Source organism: Pogonomyrmex barbatus, unplaced genomic scaffold (genome assembly GCF_055798465.1).
Source record: "Pogonomyrmex barbatus isolate J1 unplaced genomic scaffold, ASM5579846v1 scaffold17, whole genome shotgun sequence".
Taxonomy (NCBI): Eukaryota; Metazoa; Arthropoda; class Insecta; order Hymenoptera; family Formicidae; genus Pogonomyrmex; species Pogonomyrmex barbatus.
The window spans coordinates 4,956,125-4,983,117 of NW_028297113.1; the positions used below are offsets into that span (position 1 = coordinate 4,956,125).

The following is a 26,993-nucleotide window of genomic DNA, read 5'->3' on the forward strand; positions in this document are numbered from 1 at the left end:
GTCGCGTGATCGCCAATCTTCAATCTTCTACGACGCGCGGACCTATAATGTAGACAAGAGGCCGTAGCTCGTAGTCATTTATCTCGAATTTTCCACGTCATTATCTTCGCGTTCGATTACGCGGACGGCATTTCTCTCATCATAGATAATGCGTCGCATTAACATTATCAATGAACCGACGAACAAAACCACATAGGCGGGCGATACTATCATTTTTGCGATCGCAGAAAAACGTAGCAAAATACTTATTCTGCAGGAGTAAATTAGTATTTTCATCGCCACAACGCCAACTTTCCCTCATAATCTTCAATATAAAATAATAATAAGATTTTTCTTTAAATTTTTTTCCGAGATAAAAAAACCGGTTTTGTATTCTTTTCATCTCGAAGAACATATACTTTTGCGATTAAAACGCTTATATTTCCACACACTTTATAAATAAAAGTTTAAAGATTCCACCGGTTTTGTATTTTTCTCATTGAAGAACATATATATTTCTGCGATTAAACCGTCCATATTTCTACACACTTTATAAATAAAAGTTTAAAAATTCCAACTGCAGACTCAAGTACGCTTACGCATGATAACGAGCGACGGTAAGCAAGCTTATTATAGAAGTCAATCGCGACTTTGTTCCGTCCGATCTAACGGATTCTCGACTTTTCTCGCAACGCGCCTCCGTCAAGATTAATTATCATTTTGGTCACCGTCTTATATAATTGCCTCGCGGACAGGGATATTAATTTTCGATTGTTCGAGCCGACCACACCTCGGAAAATGATTAACATTTCGCGCGGTATGCGAAGAAACCAGACACCGGAATCGCAGGAATCCGCCGGTCGTTCACATATGTACGCTGACGTCTCCGCATGTAATTACGCACAATGATAGCCGTGCCATTTCGTGCGCTTTTAAATACACGTCCCGGTTTAATGCGCACGCCTGGCGCGACCATGATGCACAATAACGCGCGACAAAGAATGCAGTTACGGCGCGATTTAATCGTATGACGGCTCGGACAACTTGGATGGGCGACAGACGTGCCGGGTATCTTTAGGCACGTTAAGGAATTTCTCAGGATGCTGCCATTAGCGGCATGCGAGAAACGCGAGAAATTTGTTGGGAAAATTCAGAAGCACGTGACGACAAGAGGACATTCAGGGGATATTCAGATTATTACGAAGAGATACGGTTAATCAAAATTTAGATTGTAATTTATAAATCGATAGTTTAAATAATTAAGCTTAAAAAGATTGTGATTCCGAGACGTATCGGAATATTTTATGACCGTCTGAATCATTCTCATTATTCAAAGCATTGACATATTGATATCGAGAAAGTGCCGCTGCTCCATCGATATGCAGCACGTTGTCGCCGTTGTTTATTCATTCTCACATCACGTTCCTTCCTAATACCGTCCGTAAGACTTTAAACAGCTCATCAGATTATTCCCTATCGAATAACTCAATAATTTCTGATTAAAATTGTAATTAATTAATCAATTAAAAATTTCTATCATACACACTATAATAATAATATAAACTAAATAATAATAACAAATAGTAAACTAAATTATAACGATTAGACAAAAATGAAACAACACATATATTCGATCTTCGCATATTGCAAAATAGGAATCCTTTTTACAAAATAAAATTTCCATCATTTTATCACTGACAATACTTCGCGACAAAACCCTCAAACGTAGCGTTACATCGAATCGTGTTTTACGCCATGAAACATACGCATACTCTCTTTCTCCTTCCCTTCATCTAAGAGTTTCAGTGTACTATATCACGCGGGACGCACAACAATCCCCGTAACGTAAATTCTGGTCGGAAAATATACTTTCGCCGGTTCGCCGGAGGCTTTCGACGCGAGCCGATAGCGTCCTGTCGCGCGCGAGCAGCACGCGCGATAAATATTCACGAGGCTGCCATCCGATGCACATCGTCGCGATGCACCGACCGATGTCTATCGGCGCGGGGCGCGAGTCTTCGCCGTGAGCTGAGTTTCATAAACAACGACAGCGCACCGACAGGTTGGTTAGTTATGATCCCCGCGGAGGTCGGCGCCGTGGAACGAGCGAGAAGTCGAGGAGGCGTGGATGCGACCTTTAAAATTTCCTGTACCTTCGCGCGATCACGCGGTACACGTACACATATACATATACAGCAATACACGTACACATTTCCTCGGTTAAGTTATGTTGCGCAATCTAAGGTCTTCGTCGATGCAACGTCGATCTTGATGATTTAACCGAGGAATCGTGGAGGATTCCTCGACTCACGCATCGAAAATTATTTCCTCCATGACAACTGAATTTATATTCCCAAAGTAGTAAAATTTTCCTAAGCGCGTTGAGAAAGATATTCAGACCTTCCTTCGTAACATTTCATTAGTAATTTATAGTAATAAAAGAATAACAGAAAGATATTTATTAAAATTAATCCGAACTTTCTAACTCTTAAGAAAGAATATGAATCTGAATCTCCATCAAAATAGCTGTTATCAAAAAATTTATAAAAATTTTAAATATTTTTATTTTTAAAATTTTAATATTTTAAATATATTTGGAAATTTAGCTTATGCTTATCAATTTAATCGACAATTACAAACCTGAGTTAATTGCAAATTATTCTAAAAAGCATTTTATATTTATAAAAAAAATCTGAGCGATCTTATTATTATTCATATAACAAAAAAAAAATACGAGTGTATTTTTTTAAAAATATATAAATTTATCACATTATTCGCATGGTGCTTGATTTAGGATCAACGCGATACTTCAAACGGTAATGATACGATACGTCGTAGAAATATCATCGGTAACATCCGGAACCGACGGGCTTTATTAACGTCACCTTCGCTCAATCTTTTATTAGTCCATTCTCTCGCGTCTCGCTCCTCGCCCGTTCCCGTTGTGTAAATGTATTTTCCACTCGCTACGTGTTCTTCTCTCGCGGCGAGCTCTCGCGCGCGATTTGCGTAACCGGCTAGTAACAATATTTCTGGCTCACCGTAGCCGACGTCCCGCCGAAGGATACAGACGTCGGGACCCGTGGTACAACATCAATGGCACCTTTATGCAACGACGGGAACGGCATCATATTGCACGAGTCAGCCGGCAGTTTGGCTTATATTCGGAACATAATGGCGGTGAAAGTCAAGCAAGTGCGAGACACAACAAAAGAGGCTTCAATTCCTAACCATTCGGCATAGAAAGGCCCACAAAGCGATCGATAACATTCGCAGTACGCGAGTATCGGCTCTCATAAAGCCTAACGTTAATTAACGTAACCAAGTTAACTGAGAGGTTCATTTAATGCCTTTTACCGATCTAGAAGGAGGACAACTTCCGCGTTAACTTTCGCGTTAACTTTAATCAATATTTATTCTTCTGCTTTCCTTTGACGTTTCTACAATGCAGATACGGCAATCGACTGAGGGGAACGACGGGAGGATAAAATTCTCGGAGAAGAGAATTCGAAAGCGCGATGAAGGTATTCCCGTCAGGCGTCATTATTGCACTTTATCGTACAAGCTCGCGCGTACAACGCTAATTAAATGCGCGCGATTAGTTAGCGGCAGTTAATTATACAGATTAATATGCAAATGACTTTCCTCTCTCTTTTCCATGGATCTCCGCGCGAAGTTGCAACGCGCGGCGTGGCGCGGCGCGTTTCGCCACGTGGGCTTTTGGGTCGAATCTAATCAACCTGCGCTCGAATAAGAGATACCGGTAATTAATCTCGCGGACTCCCTCAGCGGTGATTAAGAGCGGGAACGCCAGTTAGAGAGATTTCCATTCTCGGATACTGTTACGCGCACTAAATTTAGTATAGTACAGGTGTACACCACTTTGCCGCGCATTATCACCTCTGTGATTTCGATAAGAATCAGTTACTGAATCCGCTATTCGCCAAATAAATACGGATTTGACTGATATACGTAAATGCCAATGCGCTTCTTCAATAATGCTATTTGACGACATTCAGAAAAAAGTATATATATATATATATATATATATATATATATATATATATATATAAATAATATATTTTTCTCCAATATATAAATAAATGTGACATTACATAGTAGTAAAACGTCGCCAAAGGTATGTGAAAATTAAAGGGATTAGCCCAAGAGGGACGTGTATTTAGCATCATAAAAAGCGACACTGACGAATTTATTTTGTTGCCACGTAATTATTGTCAGCGGATCGTTGCGTCTAACGCAATTCTGCAAAACAAGCGCTCAGCATTTGGCAAGAATTACCTGTCTTTTCGCTTGTGTTGTGTGATAGGCGGAATTCCATGTAATACTTGAACAGCTTCGAACTTGTATGAGTTGGACAAAAACCGAACCTAGTAACGCACTGCGCATTCAGGTCAAATTGCATTGCCGCGAAGACACACCCAGATGACTTCAGAATTCTTTCAGTCTTATTGCAAAGCGAGCACATTATGTCGAGCTTGGCAATAATTGCGAAATATCTTGCGATGTTATAATAGCTTATTCTCGCTAAACGTAAAAAAAATCTATTCAGATAGTCGTATCATCGTTTTTATGAAAAATCCGAAACTTACTCCTAAAAACATTTTAAAAACGTACAACAGTTTCTTCCATAAATTTTTAAATTGTCGCTCGCTTACGTAAATTGGAAACGAAAAGCATTGTGATGTACCAATCTCGCGTGTATTTGCCGTAACGATTGCTCTAGCTGCCGCGTTAACTCGGCTTAATTATCGCTAATGAAAACCAATTAAAGCTCGTCAATATGTGGCTAGACAGAATCGCAGCTATTGCGAGATACAGATTGACTTCAAAGACCCGCCGCCAAACAAAAAACTTACCCACGCTCTGCTTTCGCAGTCTATAAAAATCAGATTGCACTACTCAAACTGCTGAAAAAATTTTCTCCTTCGCAACATTACATACTTTCATATAGAATTATTTTAAAACATATGACTCCGACATATTATTTCACTAAAAATAAAAATATAAATATAAAAATGATCAATAAATTATAATATCGAAACACTGCACTTATACAAAGAATATAAAAGAAAATTAATGTCCAAAAATTAAAATCCAAAACATAAATGTGTAACGCGTCTAATATAAATTAACACCAGCTTGAAATTATAAAACAAATTTAAATGTAGCATAAGGTCCATAAGAAGAAAGTCAAGAAAAGAAATCTCAGTTATATTTGCTTCGTACTAATAAGAAACGCCACTTTCGAGATACTAAAACGTCAGCTCTAAACGAGCAAGAATGAAATTCAAGGTTGCACACGACGGTGAAACGGAAACGATCGTGTCGAAGTGTCACGGGTTATGTCGCCAGCGGTCCTTCAACCTCGGCATTAAAACCGCCCCGCAGGTGAGGAGGCAAAAGGAGCTAAGCTTTGACGACAGGTAGACACGTCGATGTCCGACCTTATAAACTCTCGGGGCCCTGGGAAGATGGGTCTAGCGCCTCCGTATACCTCATGTAACTAACATTAGATGCATAATGCATGGATAGGTGGCCGTGCTAGGTGTCGTCACGACAACGCTCTGCAACCCGCAACGCCCCTCCGCATGCGGCGACCGCGGTCCACCATGTTGACTGTAAGGACCAGCAAAAGGTATCAAGTGAACTACCGAGAACCCGGTTTAATTTTAAGGCGTGTTAACAAATAACAGAATGGACAGTAGCTGCTGAACGGAAATTGTGACGAGGCATTGCGTTCTCAACGAAGTTTAGAAGTCGCTTTCGCGATGTAATGACAATTTTTCGATGTTATTTATGCACGAAATAAGAGATTTGTGTTAAACAAGATGAAATTAATTGTAAATAAAATTTTCAATGTTAAAACGCTTGCAAGAATGCATTAGCAACGCGAGTATTACAGCAGGTAAACGTACGGTATCAACAAGTAGCAATATTTTCAGGAGAGATAATAACGGCTTTTAAGATTCACACACCGATATCCCGTCTGAGATCCTCGATATGGCACTGTAAACCATTGTAATGGTAATGCAACGCACGTCCGGCGGCTTGATATAAATCATTCGCTATCGATGAAACCATTCCGCGATTTTATCGTCGCTTCCTATCGCGATTCAATCTTAAATTATTTCTCTTAAACAAAAAAAAAAAAAAAATTCATGGCGCGATGCGTTCGGACATCTGTACAATAATAAAAAAATTTGCACTTCTAAAACAGGAAATTAAGAAATGAATACACATTTCTGTAGTGCTATCTATTTGCTAATTAGCTGCTCTCGATTTTTTGCACCACTCGATTCAGCTAATAAAAAAACAATGGCCGTACTATGGCGTAAGATTAAAATTAGCACAGCCAGGAGGAAAAGAAAGAAAAAAAAAAAATTCTTTCACAGAGAGAAGGTTAAGAGCGTATAATCTAAGAAGAGACAGCGCATCGCTCATCTAAAGTTAGTTAACCCGACACCGCCGCATCCAAGTCGAGCCTCATCGTTCTGCTTGCGGAGAGAGCTTATCGTTCGCGCCGTGCGAACACCCCGATGAAACAATTAAGTCAGCCGCGAGCGAGGGAGCGAGGGAGCGAGCGTGCAGAGCGAAAATGATGCAAAGCGCATATATGCCGCGAGTATACCCGCGGCGCGGGCATAAATCATCCGATTCGCGGCGGTAATGATACTCCGCGACAGGTCGGTAGCGCATTACGTATGCATTTGCAGCGTTACTCGCCGCAATTACAACCACACACGTAGCGCGACGGTGACGTCGGCGTGCGTGGCAGTACCTACCCGACCGCGGACTGCCGGTGATTCTAAATCGATTTATCGAGAAACGTCGGGAGTATCGCGTCTCTCCACGTACCTCCACGAGGACATTACCCCGCGTTAAATTTCGCGCGTATTATTTCAACGCTCCGACGGCCCGGCGGTAACGCTAATTTATTAATATATCGCGTAAAACGCAATCATCCGCATTTCAGAAAATTACATGTTTCCGACTAATAGAGGCTCGATTAACCGACGAGTACACGTGCCAAAAGTTGAATTTACGGTATTACCGAGCACGCGATTGTTACTACAGCCTTTTAAACAGATTGGCCGAAAGCCGAGCGGAGCGACGGAGCGAATTCTCGTTGGTCGGCCTCTCCGAACAATAGAGCAACCGAGACGCTGGGATATATCATCGGAGCGAAGAGCATGCCACGCCGCCAGGCGACTCGTAGCGGCAATATGAATATAATATGGGCATTAATAAATCCAAGCGGGGGTATTAATACACGGGCTAATGTATGCGCACGCGGCATTTGTTACGCGTCGTAAAACTCGGCTTTAGGCCCGACAGTGTCGTCACAATGGTCAACCACCGTTGTTGCCTGTCCGTGGCCGTGGAGGGTACTACGTACCCTCCGCGCACTCGTCGACTACTCCGCTTGTTCCCGCTCAGCACCGCGCGGCATTCCGCTTCCGGTACCGGTCGGAGGCTTGTCTCGGGAACTTGTCGCGGCTTGACTTATCTTAAGTGTCCCTCACCGAACGAGCATCACGACTAATCGCCCTCGAGATCGTTGAGAATGTTTCGGTTGATCGGTACTCTCGTTGCTACAGCGATCTCTAATCTCTAAACTCGGCTATAACTGTTAAGTGATGGATAAATGTGTGTGTGTGTGTATGTGTGTGTGTGTGTGTTGCGTGTGTGGTCGAAGAAAATAAAAATAAATATATATAGTTATTATATATTGTTATACGAGAATTGACATTGATATATTGCTCGCGTTTTACTTTTTCTGAAATTTTTGTCATCATATTATTTTAAACACTTGCGACACATTTGATAACAATCATTAGACAATGCCAGTGTAATCAAGGAACTCATGCTCGCATTAGAAGATACAATAAAGGTAAATTATATAGGAATGATTTATCGATTTATCGATTATATTTTCCAGGACATATTTCTCTGAATTTTTTTCGTTAACGTAAAAAATTCGGCACCACCGTGAGAGTAATTTCTCTAAACTCGCTTCTCAACCGCATTAAGGTCAAAGCATTTTCTTCAACCGCGACCGTTAAGTTTGGTCGAAGTCCGAGTTTCAACCGTCTTTCCGCTTGACGAATGAGTGAACGGAAAAAGCGTAACCAAAGAAAAGAGGGATTAGCGTGACGCTTTTATCCAAAGGCAGATACATACTGCGAACAACTGTTTACTCATTGTTCATATAATCCTTTGAATATCTTCGTTTATTGGCTAGCAAACATGTTTTAGATGCGTAGTTTCTATTTTAACACATGAAGAAGTAACAATCTTTGTTTACAATTAAAATGAAATCTTAGCTAATTATATATTGACTAATCAAAAAATTACTATAAAATTAAAAATTTTCTCATCTTTACTTCGATTTATTATTCACATTTCAATATATTATGTACACATTTTCCTCATAATTTCATAAACAACTAAATATTATCAAAATTTGAGAATTCTTTATTACCATAAATTTATTTTTTTAAAAATTTTATTTTATAAAATAAAAAAATTTTTATATTGTAAAATCATTTCATAAACATACGTAATTTTAATAATAATTTGAATGGAAACCACATGAAAGGGAGAAAAGTGAAATAATTCGTATGAAATTTTTCGTACACTTTTATATCTTAAATATATATATATTATTTAAATTAATAATTATTTATCATTTTAATACTTTTCTAAAATTGCTCTGATACCCGATACAATTTTTCCGCCTTTCTAATTCACAACTAACAATGGCATTTTTCAACATGCAGAGAGAGACCTCGTTAAATCCGCGCGATCCTACCTCAGCATATCCCAGGCACCGTGGGATTTCCGATACGCGAGGATGAGGAATGCAGATCTCTTCGTTGTCAGGGACGAGCGAACGAAACGTACAGCCGTCGTTACTTGTTCGACGTACGCATCGACGCACATACCGTACGGATATATAAATGCACTCGATGCGTCGGCAGGCAGGTTGGACTTCAGGTGGCGATTCAATGCCCGTCCGCGCGTGGAAGGTCGTCCTTCCTACGGAGGAAAGAACACGAACGCTCGAAAGCGCGAACGTAGGCAGATATTGAGAAAAGCGAAGGCATAGTAAATGCAACCAGCGAGATGGACGGACCCTTCTGCCGGTGAAAAAAGAGCAAGCGGGATACCGAGGACATGACAACTTCACCGACCATGTCGGTACTCGTTAACGGTAACACCGATGCACCATCGACTCAGGACCAGTTTGCGGATGCGCATCCGTGTCCGTTCGCACCAAGTTCTCGCCGAGTTCCGTTGACATCGTTATGATCGATTTGGTAGCAATGTGTGTACCGGCGGCATGTGTCGCGTGCGTTTTGCCTCCGGTTTTAATTTAAAAACACGCGTGTATTGGTGTATTGCAGAAGGACGCCAAGTGTGTAAGTGTAAAATACTCGCGAGAGGGACGAATAAACTCGTCGAAAAATCCGGTATTGAAAGAACGCGCGTTATGAGCCCGAGGAGGAGAAATATTTTATCACACCGGCAGGGCAGTAAAACGTTATAAAGAAGCACGAAACTCTCTTTACGCACGAAACAACGCTGGCGGAGTCGCATCGCGGCGAAAGTGCACGAAATGCATATCGGAATAAACCGTGGTAAACGCGTGTCAGTAAATAAATCGGTCCAACGATGAGATAACATACTCAGGACGGCGGAATAAATAACGGACGTTAACGGCACCGGGCCGGGAACGAGGCGTCTTAACGGCCGCGCCGAGGCGTCCCGTTTATCGCCATAATGCGCGGCGTGCATACACGGTATGCCCGTTGCGTACCATTAATCGGTGATAAAACGCCGTTTGGCCCCGAAGATCGCGCCAGTAAAGCGGCCGGAATTACAGCTCCGGTCGGCCGATCGAGACAAGCGAACGAACGAACGGACGAGCGGCGACGGTGAGCAGCGCGCGAGCAAACGCGCCGCGACACAAAAAGCCCATCATTATTAACGCGTTAGCATAAATCCCGCCCCCCTCCCTCGGGGTGAGGGTGCGTGCGGTGACCTATCGCCAGGTACCTATCAGCGGAGGTGGAGATTGTGCGTCGACGGTAAGCGAGCCTCTACGCCATGACTGTTGACAATGACCATCTTGAGAGAGAGAGAGAGAGAGAGAGAGAGAGAGAGAGAGAGAGAGAAAGAGAAAGAGAAAGAGAGTGAGTGAGTGAGTGAGTGAGAAAGAGAGACCAATGTCTTCCAAGGAAGCTCTCCGTGAAGGCTCGCACGACGACGTGCCACCGAGGAAACTGCGGCCGGAGTTACGGCCCCGTAGTCGCTATCGCGCTCGACGCGACGGTTCGAACGAGCCCGAGGTACGTATCCGAGCTCGGCAATAAATGTCGTAAGAGGAGAGAGAGCCTAAGCCTGTGGTAATGACGCCCGGTCGCGGTGGTGAGTGTCGTCACGCGTGGCCGACCCGGAGGGAAGAGAAGTGACGGCTCGCCGGGAAAGAAATCAGACGTCACGGATCGTTTCAAGAGCCGTCTGTTGTCGAAATGATCCGTGACGTTCGAATCCCCATCGTGACGAGTCTTACATATTGGATCTTCTTTTTCCCGGTCTTCCCTCGAGATGAAAAGTCAGAAAATCGTAGATGGTGATTCGATGAAACGATGGAACGAGCAAAAACATACGCTTTATCTATCCAGGGGCAACACATTGCGTGCTACTTGGACAAAATGCATCAAATGCTGGTACAAAATATATTATAAATATTAAAATTGATATATTCAACAATATGTATAAATGCATACATACTCTTTAAGAAATACAGCACGAGTGTAAAATAAAATATCTATATATACACTTCAAAAATGCACTTCAAAAAAGTTCTCCGCTAAAATTAACAGAATAAATAAATTCCCGATTAATCGATAAGAGAACCACCCTCACTTTCGAATCAGATTGCAGGTTCGCGTGTACGATCTACGTGCAACAACCCCTCCGCGAAACGCAAATTTCCCACTGCCCGCGAAATTATTCAGACTGCAGAAACATCGTAAGGTTTTCCCGGCCAACATAGCCCGATGACGAGCATAACGCACGTAATACAAAACGACAAAAAAGAAATGCGGGGAACGGACGGCATGACTAGAGGGTTGAATGGGGTTCGACCGATGGGGCTGGGATTGCCGTTGGTCGCCATTACCATGTGAAATATTAAGCATCGACCACGGTAATTACCGCGATGGGAGCGAAGCAGCTCCGATTAGATCTAAGGCGGCCGGCTAATGCTGTTAATTGCGATGGATTGCGTAATTGTTGACGCGAAGGGTATCCGCCTCGGGTGCTGCGCACGCTTTAATACACGCGTGTCAGAACGCGTAACGTGTGACTATATATATATATATATATACACATATATATATATATAGAGAGAGAGAGAGAGAGAGAGAGAGAGAGAGAGACAAAGAGAAAGAGGCAGGTCCGCCGGCTCAAGAGATAAGGAATAATAAAACGGGCACGTTCTCGTACTTTCCTTCTTAATACGCAAATTACAATTCCGCGCCGCGCTCTCCGTGCAACCGAGTGCGTCTTACATAAGCCACGCGATAAATTAACGTCGATTCCGGAGCATGGCTGAAGAATAGTCGCGTCCGCAAAACGTAATTGCGAGCACGCGATTATCCAAATAAAGCTGTGAAAACATACAAATAATGACCTATAATATATCCTCTAATGCAGCAATTTTTCGGTTTTTTAGATTTTTACGAATGTTTATGTTGAAACCGAGTGTACGCGTCTTACGTAAAGCGTGATCAATTAACGTCAATCTTATATGCGTTAAAAATCCGTGCGCGATTGTGCACGCATTGCATATATAAAAAGCCATTTGAATAAGATGGTGAAAATAAACAAATGTCTGTCATATCCTTTCTAATTTAATAAATTTCTTGTAAGTCCATTACACCACGCTTAAATAGAGTATTATGTAAGATTCATGCGAAAAGTTAACATCAATATTATGTAGCTCGAAAGCAAGTGCAATTTAAGCGTGCTATATACAAGAAAAGTAATGCATCTTAATTTAGTAAGCTTATATTCTAAGCTAAAATTAGCAATTTCTCATTATGTAAGATAATAAATATATGCACATTATCTGCATAATATGAAATAATAAAATTATAAATAAAGAACAATTAAATTTTTCGTTAATTTTTTTTTAGTAGTTATTTTTTTTAGTAGTTTATTAATTTAGTTTTAATTTTTTTAGTTAATTAGTTTTTAGTATTTTTTTAATCTTCTTTATATATAAATCTTTTTATCAATAAATGAAAAGAAACGCTGAGGAGAAAAAATATATCAATCGATATGAAAGGCAGGAAACGACGTAAGAAAATTTGAAGGCTATAATAAGAGACGCTTCATTTTGTGCCGGATGTTTTAGATTATATATTATTAATACGTAAACGATGTAATTGTATATCAATGCAAAATCACATAGTTATAGTGAATTAATGCTTTAGTAAATTATTACATATAATTTTGTAAACGGAACGCTTTTAGTCGATTTATAAATTTATAAGCGTGGGAGAAATCGTGAATAGGTCGATTAAATTTCTTTTACATTTTTTTACGAGAAACTATAGACTACAGATATAAAAGTGCATGAATGTGTAAAAATATATATCCTTTTTTAAGTATTGATTTATTGATGATTTTCTTGTTGCAGAATTTTGCATGCAAAAAAATATCATAAACGATTTATTATTATATAAAACATTTATATGATAACAGTGACAAAAAAATTTAGATCTTTGAGATTAATGCATTAATTCAAATTTTAGGATTAAAATTGGATAAAAATAAAATAGTTTATTTTTTAACAGAGATATTTGACCTTGTAAAAAACCAGAAATTTCATTGCAATCTACAACACCGCATTTCGTTCTTTCGCCTTATGAAAGAGTAAAGTATGTTGAAATATGCTAAAGGGATACATTGTGTGAAGGCAACCAAGGGCCATGCCACGTAGGAAAATAAATGATCCCATTACAGCCATAAATCAATCGTCGCAAAAAGAGCCGAAGTTGCCGACACGAACTGAATGACATGCACTCCAGGATGCGAAGGAATCCAAGATACGAACACCTAGAGAACGATGGCGTTATCGCGAACGTGAATTCTCCTTTCACTATATTTTAAAGAAAAAATTTTTTTTTTGGATCGGCAAGAAATCTATAGATAAAAAAATTGTCATAAACGCTTAACCGGTAGCTTGTGTTTTTTTTTCAGTAGACAAGATATCCTTGAAAATACCCGCACTATTTATTAAGATTAGTCAGAGGTGAGTATAGATATTGAAAAATTTACACGCTAAATATCTCAAATTAAAAGTTCAAAGTGTCGTTTCTCAAAAATACATTTTTCTCCATGTATCACGTGATTTTACACGTGATCATATTTATGACGTCGAGCTATGCCTGAGAAGTATTGGGAAACGAATACATAAGAAGAACGGAGAAACGATTCAGATTGACGAAAGGAAACCTTCCTCCTTCCGAGATCCAGGCGGCTGCTTTTGTAATCGCAGTTTCGTCTTCTTATTCGCGCGGTGTATTTAGGAGCTGCTAGTGCGCGATCCCTCGGGGGTCGTTCGGTTCGCAGGCGGGAAAAAGCATGCCGGGCAATTTGTGACGAGGTGCTGGCGGCACGATGCAAGCTCGACATGAACGCTGTTATATACACGGACGTGATATATCTTTATACCTATAGGTAAATACGAGGCGGCGGTGGTGGCGGCGGCGATGGCAAAGGCGCGACTCGCGCGCGATTGCTCTCATTAGCCGTAATGTGTCTAAGTAATTCGATAAAAGCAAAGGATTCCGATGTCGCGTAAGCGCAGAATATATGGCCTCGAATCGTTTAAGAAACGCACGTCACGTCACTCGTCGTCCGTTGAAATTTGCTTGAAATGCCGACGGTATTTCTTACGGTGAGGATATCGTCTCTCGATAATCACTCGCCGTCCGCAGGAAAATACAAATTAAATATAGCACATTCAAGACGTCGCACATTCTCTCTCCAGTATACAGTGTACACAGTTTAGTATTAATTATCAAATTGAAAAGAATGACAAGAGCGCATAGGTACTTTTTTAATTATACGACTGAAAAAGTTGTAAAGAGATTTTTATGAATCATGCATGAGGTGGTATGTCATCGTGTGACATCGTATGTAGATTACATACGTCAGTTCCCCACATCATTTCTCAATCTTTTTTGTTCGTTGCCTCTTTTTGAGTTGCATTTATCTTTCTGACCCTCCCATTTTTCGCTACCAGTTTCAAAAAATCCACTTCAGCTAGCCTCAGAAATACATTATCATTTCAATATTCTTCAGATATATGCAATGAGGTGTGTATATCATTAGCCTACATCAAAAAAAATTTATTACTAACACGGAATACTTATACGTATTTCGTTACGTATTTCGTTACGTATATGTATTTATATAATTTTTTCAATACGAAATGTTCGCTGCTGCAAACATGATATTTTCGAGGATGTGAATCGCAAAGCATAAAAACGTGTGAAATCCTGCTCGATATGTAAACACGAAGAGAACGGCGTATTAATTATTGCCAATATAGATATTTGGTTTCGTTCCACGAACGAGAGCAAGCTACTTGCTGAATACGCGATAAATCCTGCGTTTACACGTAGGCGTGCCTACTTTCAGCAATACCCCGAGTATTGAAAACGACCGAGCGGTTAAATTACGACGACAAGTCCGGCTTTCTGCTTGAGCAAAGTACAGATTGTCGCTTGTCCTGCCTTCCTTTTATTCTTGACACAAAGAATTATACATATTTTCACATATTTAAAATTGTCACCGCCTTACCGCGAGCTTGATACCTCATCAATAATCATTGATTAATCGACTAACAAAGAAACTCATTTGTCAGATCTGTCAAGCAACCAAATAAAAAGTCCCGAAAAAACGCCGAACTACAGACAAATGTTAATCCTCTTGGACACATAACATAATATTTCATTTCATAATAAATCAAATTTATTTTAAAAATCCGCTCAATAATTTTTTTTTTTTTTTTTTGTAAATTCGTTTCTGTTCGTTTTTGTCTCTTTTTCATTTTTGTTAATATAAATATATATTTTAAGAATATGGAAAAGGAGGAAAAGTAATCTAACTTCATTTTTTTGGTTATGAATATTCTTTCAGTCTTTCCCTAGAATTCCGTAAGCATGAAGTGCGTCCTTCGTCGACGATGTCCGACCGACTCCACCCCGACTTGTACTCCACTTTATCTTCGGATCGTCGTAGCGTTAATGAAGCGGGTCGTTGCTCGGTGTACACCCAACCGACGAGCCGAGTCGTGGAACGCGCCATGCGCGACGCTTACTTGCTCGACATTCCATACAAATGTTCCAGCCGATCAGATTACTCGTCCCGGCTGATACGCCAGCTCGCCTTTACCCCTCTTCACGTTTTTTTTCCTTCTCTACAACGACGACCGCCGCAGCAATTTCGTGTTGCGCGACGTTCCGCGGATCCACTGGCCGGTTAAAGAGACGCGTGCATCACGATCGTCGCGTTCTCAACATCCCTTACATCTTAAAATCGCAATCAGCTGACTCTCGAAATCATCATTATAAAAAAATAAAATGTTTTCGTTTATATATATATATATATATATATATATATGTATAAATAAAACTAATTTTAGTTCAAACTTCTTCTTGACATTTATATAATATTGAAATACGCTCTCAAACACTCACGTTCAGTCGCTCACGTTAGTCATTTTTTATTCTTTTCAAATAAAAAAAGCGTCCATTGATTAAGGAATACGAATGTATTCCGGGTCTCCGTTTCAAAAGCAACTTATATAAGCTTTTATGTAGGTGCATTATATTGAATGCATATACATTCGCAGTTACCAGAATTAAATGTGGAATAACATCCGTCTGTCTCTTTCTGCAAACTTCAAAAAATTATTAATCGCAACTCGACGTACAGATTGTACGTGCGCTTTTACCCTTTATCGAACATAAACCTTGAGATAAACCTATCGAATCTTGGTGTATTTGCATAAGACGCGTAATCACGCGAACGAATCGATCGTGGATGCTGCGTGCTTCTCGGTAGCGGTCTCTCTCACCAGGCGGACTTAAATTATTCCTGCGCCTTAAAGCGACACATGCGCCTTAAAAGCTCTCGTACGAGACACTCGTTTCATTCGCGATACTTATCGATACGTAAGTACACGATGTTACGGCCAGTTCGGCTTTAAAAGAATATCTCGATATACACGAGCGAATATACACTTTCTTACGTTTTTATTACGGAATGTAAAAATTTCGACGTATTTACCGAATGTTACAAAGTGTATCTTTGCGTGTACAAGCATTACGGGTAACCGGAAAATTTATAACCGGCGAGATAAGCATAAATGCAGTTACCGCAATCAAGATAATTGAGAAATTCGCGAATGTGTTTCTGTCAATTTCCGCTTGTTTCAAGAAATATATAAGAGGAAGTATATAAAAATATATAAAATAAGTATTATGCCTCTTCAAATATGCGCAGTATCAAATTTTTAAAAAAGTGCATAATTTTCTGAAGAAGATTTATAGCGATTTAGATGTTTAAATGTTTAGATATTTAGAAGAACCACAAATATAAAATTCGATACGCAATGAGTGCAAAAGAAAAACATACTTTTCGTGATACGAAATATTTCTCGACAAATACGAATAAAGCGATAAAGCGTTTAACAGATTTCAATGATTCGTGATTGTGTTATTTCAGAGACTTGCATCTCTCCTCCGCCGAATTTCTCAATTATTCGTGACACAAGCGGAGTGTAAGTGCAGAAATCGCAAGTGGATTCGAGATTGTCGATTTTCTGCGCGAGGGGATCCGATAATTTCGCCGGCTATCTCGAAGCGGAGGAGGCGAGAGCGGCGGCGGCGGCGGGTGGGGGGAGGGGGCGCGAGCTGTGGGAACCTTAAGTAATTTATAGGATGTAGTAACGGTATTTTTACAACATTGGACATTGCGGCATGGGAACGGTAGACCGGCAAAAAACTGGGGCTGCGCGATCGAGGTCGCGGCTTACCCGCGTACGCCCACGAGCGCTAGACAGCCATTGTCTCGCGCATCTTAAAAACGCGCTCTCGTTTAAGGCAGGATCTCCTCTTCCCACCGTAAATCACGACGATGATCTTAAATGATGCCGCGCCGCGCGCTCGCCTAGTTAACTCCATATTTTTCATCCTCCTACCGTGCGCGCCATGCGCTGCATAATTATTAATACGCATCCAGGAAGCGTGCAGTTCACGCATGCGAACGATTACGTTGTTTCGGCTCATTCAACTATGCCTTTATCTACTACCTCTGCTTTTAATGACTTTATCTACTTTTCGCGCTAATAATCATGGCTGTGGAAACTATTTTAGATAAATCATTAAACTGGTTCTTACGACAATCTTTCCTGTGCACCCTTCTTTAATTTTTATTATCTATTTAATATTTTCATAATTATACATATGATTTGTAGATATAAGAAAACATCAGTAAAGGTTAAATTTCAAATTTTCATAAAATTTTACTAAAATTTAACAGTGACATAAAATTGAATTACCCAAATTCTTTCATCTATAATTGCAAAATGATTACTATTGGTATTGTCGACACATAATACTTATTTAATTAAGCAGTACATAAAGATAAATCGAATGCTTCCTAATTACACGATTCCTCGATATATTTCGAATCTCATGGCTACTATGAAAGCGTTTATGACGTGGGGGACACTGTGTGTCATGATAATTACACGACGTGGTTTCCCATTTTTAATAGAATACGATAATTATAGTTTACAGAGAACGTCTGTAAATCGACTAATATCTATGAAAAACTCATATGACACAAACCGAGAAGATAAGTCCGATAAAAATGGAATTCAGATAAATAACGAGCGAGTAACAATCTCAACGTTTTCCATTGCAAAAGACACAACAGAACATTGGTGAAAATAGCAATTTATATTTTATCTCATTCTTTAGAAAAAAAAAAAAAAAAATAAGAAAGTGCAGATAACAGAGAAAAATGAGAACAATAATATCGTTCGTTACACTTAAGTGACTTCGTAGAACTCAGCACGATATTATTTGACAATAGTCAGATTATAGGTGAGAAAGACAGAAGATGAATATAAAAGTAGAGGTTGGTTTTCTTAAGAATATAAAATCTAATCGACAAAAGGAGTGGCATCTCCTTGCCTAGATTGTTTTATTACCTCGTCATCGTTCTTCTCTCGCTCCGCGTTGAATCTCTCGAGAAGTGACCAAGTACCATTTTGTAATAGTCGGAAAAATCTACTCTGTAAATCAACTGAAGCCATTAAAAATCTCGCAACAATTAGCTATCGGCATTAGCTATCTGCATCGAGATACGGAGATAATAACGCAGTAACGTAAGTGAAATTGGAGATTGAATCGAATTTTAAATTAGAAATATCGTACATTGAGTCACGTCGAGATTCTCCGCATACTAATTCGATTGCCTGAAAGAACTGGACTTGCGTTCAATTATTATTTCTCTCAATATTATTTTACTTTATTCCTTTTTATTTTTTTTTTTCAACATTTATTATTATTAAATACTTATTTAAGCTTCGATATAATAAAATCTTCATCCAATTTCTTAAACATCTTAATTATTTTATAATGATGTTCAATCAAGTGTTACAAATAATCTTCAGATCGCGAGGATTAATTGCGTCAATTATTGCAGGTGCAACATCAGTGTAATGGTCCACCGTCTCATAAATCGCGTTTGCCCGAATTGGGAAACTTCGACGAGTAAGCAGTCTGATTTGAATTAATATCGATAAACAACGATGATCAATGACGAAATTGAAGAAAGAAAGGAAGTCGTGTCGCAATGTGGCGGAATTTCTTTTCCAAAAAGCAGCGCAAAAAACGGTCCAAAAATTCATGGGATGGGTTCCCGAAGAAAAGCCATGCACGAGAAATCATGGTGTCGAAATAAATTTTCGTCGAGACAGCTGAGCATATAAAAGCGACACATCGAGTCGAGCCGGGGACAACGCCATTAACACCGTTTGCGATTAACGTGCAATCGACACGCATCGCTCTCGGGGGCTATTTTCTCCGCTTTTCGACGAGCTATCCCCGAGGTATCGACGAAGACAGGTTTCCGCGTGCGCTACATCACGCACGACGGCATACACGGTCTCGCCTTTCCCTTAATTAAAAATAACGATTGCTCGATCGCCGAGGAGGTGTCGAGATTCGTAGTCAACATCGACGTCGATCGTCAAAACAGGCTTCGCGCGGACACGATCACAATTTCCCTCTCCACCTCGCATTTTTCTCGGCCGCATCCTGCGGCTGCATCCCGTTGCAATTGGCACAGCACCATGACTGCCGCAACTTGGCTCCGCGGATGTTCAAGGACACGCCTGCCTGTCGCCTTCGTACCTTAGCGCGTACGTCCGTTCTCTACCGGTTGCGTGATTCTTAGAGAATGGAACGTCGAATACGAAATAGCGAAACTCCGCGATGGCGCATAAATAGAGAAACACGCGATAAAGTAGGGATTTTATAAATTAAATTAACGCCCGTCTCGTTATCGCCGTATCATATATTAACTCAATTCTGGTTAATAACAAACTTCGGCGAATTCTCGAAATTACGGTTCGTGCGACTTCTTGAATGAGAGATCCGTTTTTGATAAAAATTAGAATTTAATCGCTATTTAATTTAACGTCCTTTTAACGCTTCACGCTTTATTCGCCACGTTTTACGAAAATATGTGTAAAGATAAGATTGAGAATCGTCATTACCGATAAGCCAATTAAAAGTTTAGCTGCGGCTCAATGTTATAACTTAAATATAATTATATAAAGTTAGTATATATTAAATAAATAAATGTTAAAAAAATGTAAAAAAAATGTTTCCTTCCTACCATCATATCGTGTTAGATAAAATTAAAATTTATTTCCACTTTATCAAGATTTCGAGGACCTTTTTGTTGACCTTATTTATATTAAATGTCACTATATTCACATATATACTATGAGAGAATAAAGTAAACTATAAAAATTACATTTCTATGTACCAGATTTCTATTAGCAGCATTAGGGAGAGAAATTCCACACTTAATTAAACGATAAGATAGCTGAAGAATCTTGATCAATCGGCATATTTGCTGCTACACATTATGATTAGTTATGATTTCCTCCATTCTACTGTACTAAACATGCAATAATATTAGATTTGTAAAATAGAAACACTACGCGATATGATCAGACAGAGATATTAAGCTTACAGTAAATATGTAAAATAAATTTCATACAGACATGCGTTCAAAATAATAATAATAATTTGTTATTTTTTTATATGCAAGGAATTCTTTAGGTTCCTAAAAAGATAAATCTAAATTAATAATAAAATTAATATTTAAAAATTATAATTTAAAATCCCGTATTTCTGATACTTTTACACATTGAGCAAAAGAGCAATGCGCGCTATCATGAGACGCTCGCATTTACAAACCTAACTATAATACTTCGTTTGCTCTATCCTAAAATGCCCCTCATTCTAACATTGTCGATCACGATTTTATCGCGGTTGGCCTTTCCTACAAAAGAGACACGCGACCTTCAACATACGACGTTGATCAAAGCACCGCAGGACAGACGTTTCCGCGAGCGTTTCCGCGTGGCCGCGTACCCGGCGACTCATTCTTCAAACATTCCGGCGCTGATACGTGATCCGTTCGGGTTAATCCACTGGCAACTCAATTATTGTTATTTATCTCGATGGGGAGAGGCCACGCCTAATGGCCGACCTTATTCTCGGCGGTCGGCAGTTCGTATATTTGCATGCAATTTACTTAAATCAACGACGGTGCGCGGCGCGTTTTCACCGACATAAACCACGACCGGGTTGTTTCTCCGACTTCTTCGAGGTGTGGCTTGGCTGTATATCTGGTGATTGTTTGCGGGCCACTCTGTTCGGTGACAGGATTTCGCTCGCGGTACTCTCATTTTCAGCAAACGAAAGCCTATTCGCGCCGCACGATTTTACGTGGCATATTGATACGTCGCGCGCCACGTGTCAATTTAAAAATATTCAAGTGCAATGATTTAATTTTGCAATGATTTAATTTTAAAATATTAACATAAAACCGAGTAATTTGAATAGGTTTGGAATTATCCCGATATTTTAAAATGATTTTCCCAAGTTCTTAAAACTCTAGCGAATACGGTTGCTGTTATAATGAACCTTATCTTTCTTCAATTAGACTACAAAATGCGTTATATGATGAAATATGTGATTGTAACTAACGCAAACTACGTTGAGCAAATCCAACGATTGCATAACGGTTGAGCTGTAATTGCATCTGATTGATGTATACCAATAGATCTCTAAATGATCGGATTCAATTTGCTACGATTTCGATCCTATGATACCGTTTTAAGATCGAGCAGTATAAGCACATCGAAAATGTTGGCCACTGAAATCTTATTAAATATTTTAATTTCACGGATTCTAAGTATTTTTAATATTTTTTATTACTATATTATTTAATTACATTTAATTTCCATATAACTTTATGGTAGAATTATTTTGATGCAGAGTAAATTTGATTTCGGATAAAGTAGAGTCATCGATACAAGAACAATCTTGAAATAGAGCAAATTATTTGTGATGCTTCAGTTTCATGCTAGCATTAATAATCCCACCTGATCACACTGACAAACTCACACGAGTCAATCAATTTAGCGACGAAAAATCGATAGTTTCTATCGTCGCGTGAAAGTGGCACAAGTCGTCACTTCCAGCATTGACCCTATAAGTCATCAAACGTTCGTTGATGATTTTACCAAAAAAGTACTACGCATACATCCACGTCTGTCAATTATTCTTTTTTCTCTCATCGTGACTGTCGACTTTCTTCGATTCGCTGTATTCTATCACGGCTCATGACATTTCCTACCTGACCTTAGTTCAGATTTGAAACCTAATTTTCTGCGACAGGTACTAACAAGGAGAGATGTATCAGATATGTTTTACACAGCGATTTTATATTTAATGTTAATAACAATTTTTTTATCAATTTCATATTTAGTTCAATATTTATATTACCATTATATTTAAAATTAAATCATATAATCAATACAAGATTAAATTGCAAAACTGCAATATTAAATGATTCCTCAGCGTGTGTCAGCACGCGTAGAAAAATAGAATGCTATTTGAATGCAAACTCACGAACAAAGTCACGACCGCAATGAATGCTGCTCGTAATCGCGCGGAAGGAAAACGCGATTTGGAAATGATCGGTCAGAGATTGATTTTCGCGCGAGTGTCATAGCCAAACCGCCGCAAACCGGTTTGATACCGCGCTTTGACCGCGCCTATGCCTATCCGATGATTGCTTATGCATTTATTCCAACCCGAGTACCATCTCAGCCTCAGTGGCGTTGCGAAAACAATTTGCCGATAATTTGACGGTCACGGATAGACGCTATAATAGAAACATGTATTCGCGTACTAGTCGACCGCAATTAAACGACACTCCACAAACAAACGCATAGAAAAACCAATTGAACAATACTCCACAAGCAAATGCGTGTGCAAAAACTAATTTATTTTAAAAATCTCTCAAATAATTTAGACGAATAAAATTTTAGATACACAATTTCTCGAATTTCAATAGCAGTCATTTATCAACTTTTTTTAATCACATTGTGACGGCTGTCATTGTTTAAAACTGACATTATTTATGTTAATGAAAACTTTTTCTAAACGGCTTGCTGCTTGCTCAGCCTCTCAGAATTTTCGCATGAAAGACAGACATTGTTCACACGATTTAATACTGCGATCGCGTCACTCTCTTGCGCGCAAGCCTCTGATAGGTTACAGCTGATTGCAGTAATCTAAGCGCCGATGTTCCGCCGGAAAAATTCTGGAAATCCTGGCAGCGCGCGTGAGGCATTACTAACTAACGGTACGCGTAAGTACCGGGCTTTAATATGCGAGAGAAATTATAATCACCCCGAGCTCTTGGCGAGACCGACTCTGACCAATCGGCGTGCTTCGCGTGTGGTCGCGAAAATCATTTTTTCGCAAACGCCACGCTCCTCCGTCAATTTTTATCGTGTCACGCCAATCAACGCATGCGTTAACATCGAATACCTTTCCCGCGAATAACGTATTGCATATGCAATGTCACGTGCGCAATTCTAGGTACGTAATAATCAATACGAGAAATTACACATCAAGCGTTAGTTATTCCCGGCCCTTAAGTTTCACGCTTATTAAAATTGATGTGTTTACGCACTGCGCGCCACGTCCGTGATTTCTGTGCACGCTGTAATCGATAGTTACGTTAACCATTTTTCTTCATAAATAACATAATGTCCACACAGTTTAACAAACGAGGAGCGAATCGAAAGAAATTAGTCACGAGGAAAGATATATGTACGCTACGACGTTCAATTTAAAATTCAAACAGTCAAAGATGTAGTAATCACAGTCCGGCTCTAACTCTCGCTTGGTGAGTGTGAAAAGCTAATGGTGTCCTTGTTCCATTGAGGCTCTGATTGAAAATGCTTTAGTAATGTCTACCAAATCGGATCAAAGTGAGCGGGCAATGCAAGCGATCGTCGTGTCTCAATATAGGAATCACTTCAATCCAAGTTTCATTAGAAAACGCGCATTGAAGCAAAAAGCTTCACATATAAAGTTCTTACTTAATTAAATAAAAAAAATTAATTAAAAAAATTAAAATACATATATAAATAGCTAAGTAAATTTCTCTCTAATTTAATTGCAACTCTACTCTTTATTCGCATCCGTTTCTTGTATGCCCGTTCACATTGTATTCAAAAAAAAAGCAAAATTGAAGTTAATTACAAATGTTAAAACGCATATTATAAATTTGTCATTTACAAGACAGAACAGTCGCATAAATTTGACGTGTGGTACTTTAAAGACTTTTGCCGGTGTGACTTCAGCGTGTGTTCAGGAAACATAATACGAACACGATTAACGCGAGCGATTCATTCGGCAGATACTAATAAAGCAGCTACGAAACGCCGTGAGGACGTACGAGGATCTACGGCGAGTAATACCGTAGCGAACAGGCCCTTTCCGTTCGCCGGAGCTCGGCGAGTCCCACGGTAATAAGGGACCCGGATTCTGCCACCGCGGAGAATATACGACACCTGTCCGATAAGCGTACGTGGCAATGCACGTGGCCGGCCATTTACAATGCGGGTATTGCTCGCGTTACTATAAGAAAATTAGTGCGACACTCACAGCTACAAAAAAAAATCGGATTTCCCCCATCTTACAAAAAAAAAAATACAATCCTAACGTAGAAAAAGTCACGAGAATGTTGATCATGTTGATTTTTAAATTTTAATTTAAACGTCTATGTATATAAATTAAATTAATGTAAAATTCCGAAGAGGTATTTGTAGTAAATTGCATAACAAAAACTAAATAGCAGATAAATAAATTGGTAAAAAATATTAATTTTATTGTTAACTAATTTAACAAATTATTCGGCTTAGATTACGTATACATCGCAAACTAATTACAATGCATCGTTAACTGGATACGGCTTGTATGTGGCTTGATTATCTCAAATGTTATCGTCAATTGCATTGTGGAAGAAGGATGTTCCGAATCCGAGATCATCAAAGACGACTGTGTTAGCAGCCTCTCGTGAGTAACCGGACATCGTGCTATTGAGTACCAAGTCAGGGATATAGAATACCCACGGTTGTAGGTTAGCGTGCTATCGATGTCGGCGTGCAATCTGGAAGTGAGCAACACGAGCGAGAAACGCACGAGGAAAGTTTAGCCGGAGTTTCCGCGAAACGACTACGAGAAACATACGACATGTTACCGCGAACCGAGCTCCCGCTAGTACCGCTGCCGAGTACAAGTACCAGAAGCGAGTAGCGCAAGATGTATGAGGAGCTGTAGGCTTCTACGATACACGCGGGGGTGTCCGTCTAAGATAGCGAAGTGTTCGACGAGGAAGGAATTATTCTCCCTGCGCTCGAGAGACATACATGTTAACTCTCCCGCAGCAAAGCCCTTTCAAATATATTTTTCTCCGAACAAACTCTGATCCAAATTCGAATCTTAAAAAAAAATCGACATTTTTTTTAATTTTTAACAAGCTACATGTCATTCGACACGGACCGTATGAATTTCAAGTGCAGGTGCAGCTTATGCTCGATTGGATTTTCAATTATCCTGGTGCATAAAGCCAATGTAAAATGCAACGTCACGTTAAATGCAACAGGAAAAAAAAAAAAAAAAAAAAAAGGAGACGAGCAGCGATGCGACGATGCCCATAATCGGACAGGTGAAATCGTTCGTTTACGATCGAAGCCGCGTACACGTACACGTGATGCACGAGAGGGAGCGATGTCCTCGATCGATCGCCGATGCATTTTACGACCTTTGTCTGACGCGGCATCGTCCGTATTTCTGTCTGACACGCAACACCCGGACCCCCCCGACAACGTTTGCCGGTCAAGGAAGGTCACGGAGGGAAATTCCGCGGGCTGGTCAACCACTTCGTGTGAGATCGGGGGAAGGTTTAATAAGCACCTTGTCGTGCCTCTTGTCATACTGTCACGTATTTCTCGTGGGATGCACCGAGACGGTTACAAGGAAGTCTCTCGTTGCGCGAGAGGAGATAGAGAAGTTAGCTTCGGCCCCGCGTACATAATTTCACCAATTTCCCTTCAGCCACTAACAATCTTTGCTCTAGGCGCCTTCGCAAACATCGTCGTACAAGAAATGTGCGATATATTGTGTGAGAAACATCGCCTGGGCACAACCTCCGCTCGATGCAACGCGGCGAACCCGGGCCCTCGGAATTCGTCGAAAAACTATCTCTTCAGGCATGAGAGTGAATTCAATTATTCATCGCAATTACACAGTTTGCAGAATTATTTTCTCTTTACACCAATATTAACGCATATAGATATAATTTAATGTAACGTTTTAAAAGTAATAAAAAAAATATGATGTTACGGTAATAGTTTAATACGTAATGGAGATTGGCAAAATGGAAGAAAATGATGAGATTTTTTTCTGCTGGAAACGAATACGAGGTTTACGTGTGATAGTCGGAAATTCGCGATTTAATGGACCAATTTAATAAGGCGGACTTCGGAGCGCCTCGTTGATCGCACCAGACGAAAGCACTCAGATCTCAGCCGAGGCAGAGGGGAAAGAAAAGGGCACGCCGCGTGTATAATTTCAGTGATTTCCTACTGGCTAACAATCACGCGCGTGCAAAAACCAGTCCGCCTCTTGGCACAGATATGCTCCTTTTTTTTTTGCTCGCACGATAATCTACAGAATTCAACAATATAATCATCGCGATCTCATCAGCATAAAAAGAAACGTTATGATTTTTCGACTTCCCTGTATAAGCTTGAAAAATGTTTCAGGAGATATCTACAATTAACGACTATGTGCCTCTCATGTTTTGCGGTTTCGGCAATAAATTAATTATATACCTCGGCGATCATTTTCATTGTCCATTCAATCACCGAGTCGTCGTTTCCTAAATCTGACGAAATTGCAACGACGATATTACGCGGAAGGGGCGGCGGCAATGGCGGGCCATGCGCCGATCGTGTAAATACGAGTAATCGCCCGAGTTCGCATTGCGTGCACGGGTACGCTTTTCGCGCGCCTCACGTAAACGCGTATCGACAGCCTCTCCGTCTCTCTCGTGACTATGGGGAATTGAATTTTTCACCGATACGCCGGTTAATTAGTAGTATAGAAATCGCTAGCGGCGGACGCGCCGGGCCGAGCTAACCGATAATCACGGTGGACAATGAGCTGCAGCGGTAATCGTAAAAAATATCGCCAGGTGTCGGCCGTGGCCCCGAAGAGCCGATGATTATGCAG

General features: G+C 40.0%; 1 protein-coding gene across 1 annotated transcript in view; it reads right to left on the reverse strand.

The window, feature by feature from the left end:
* The window catches only part of LOC105427815 (uncharacterized), a 306,009-nt gene that overhangs the window by 213,640 nt on the left and 65,376 nt on the right, over window positions 1-26,993 (reverse strand). The window lies entirely within an intron of this gene.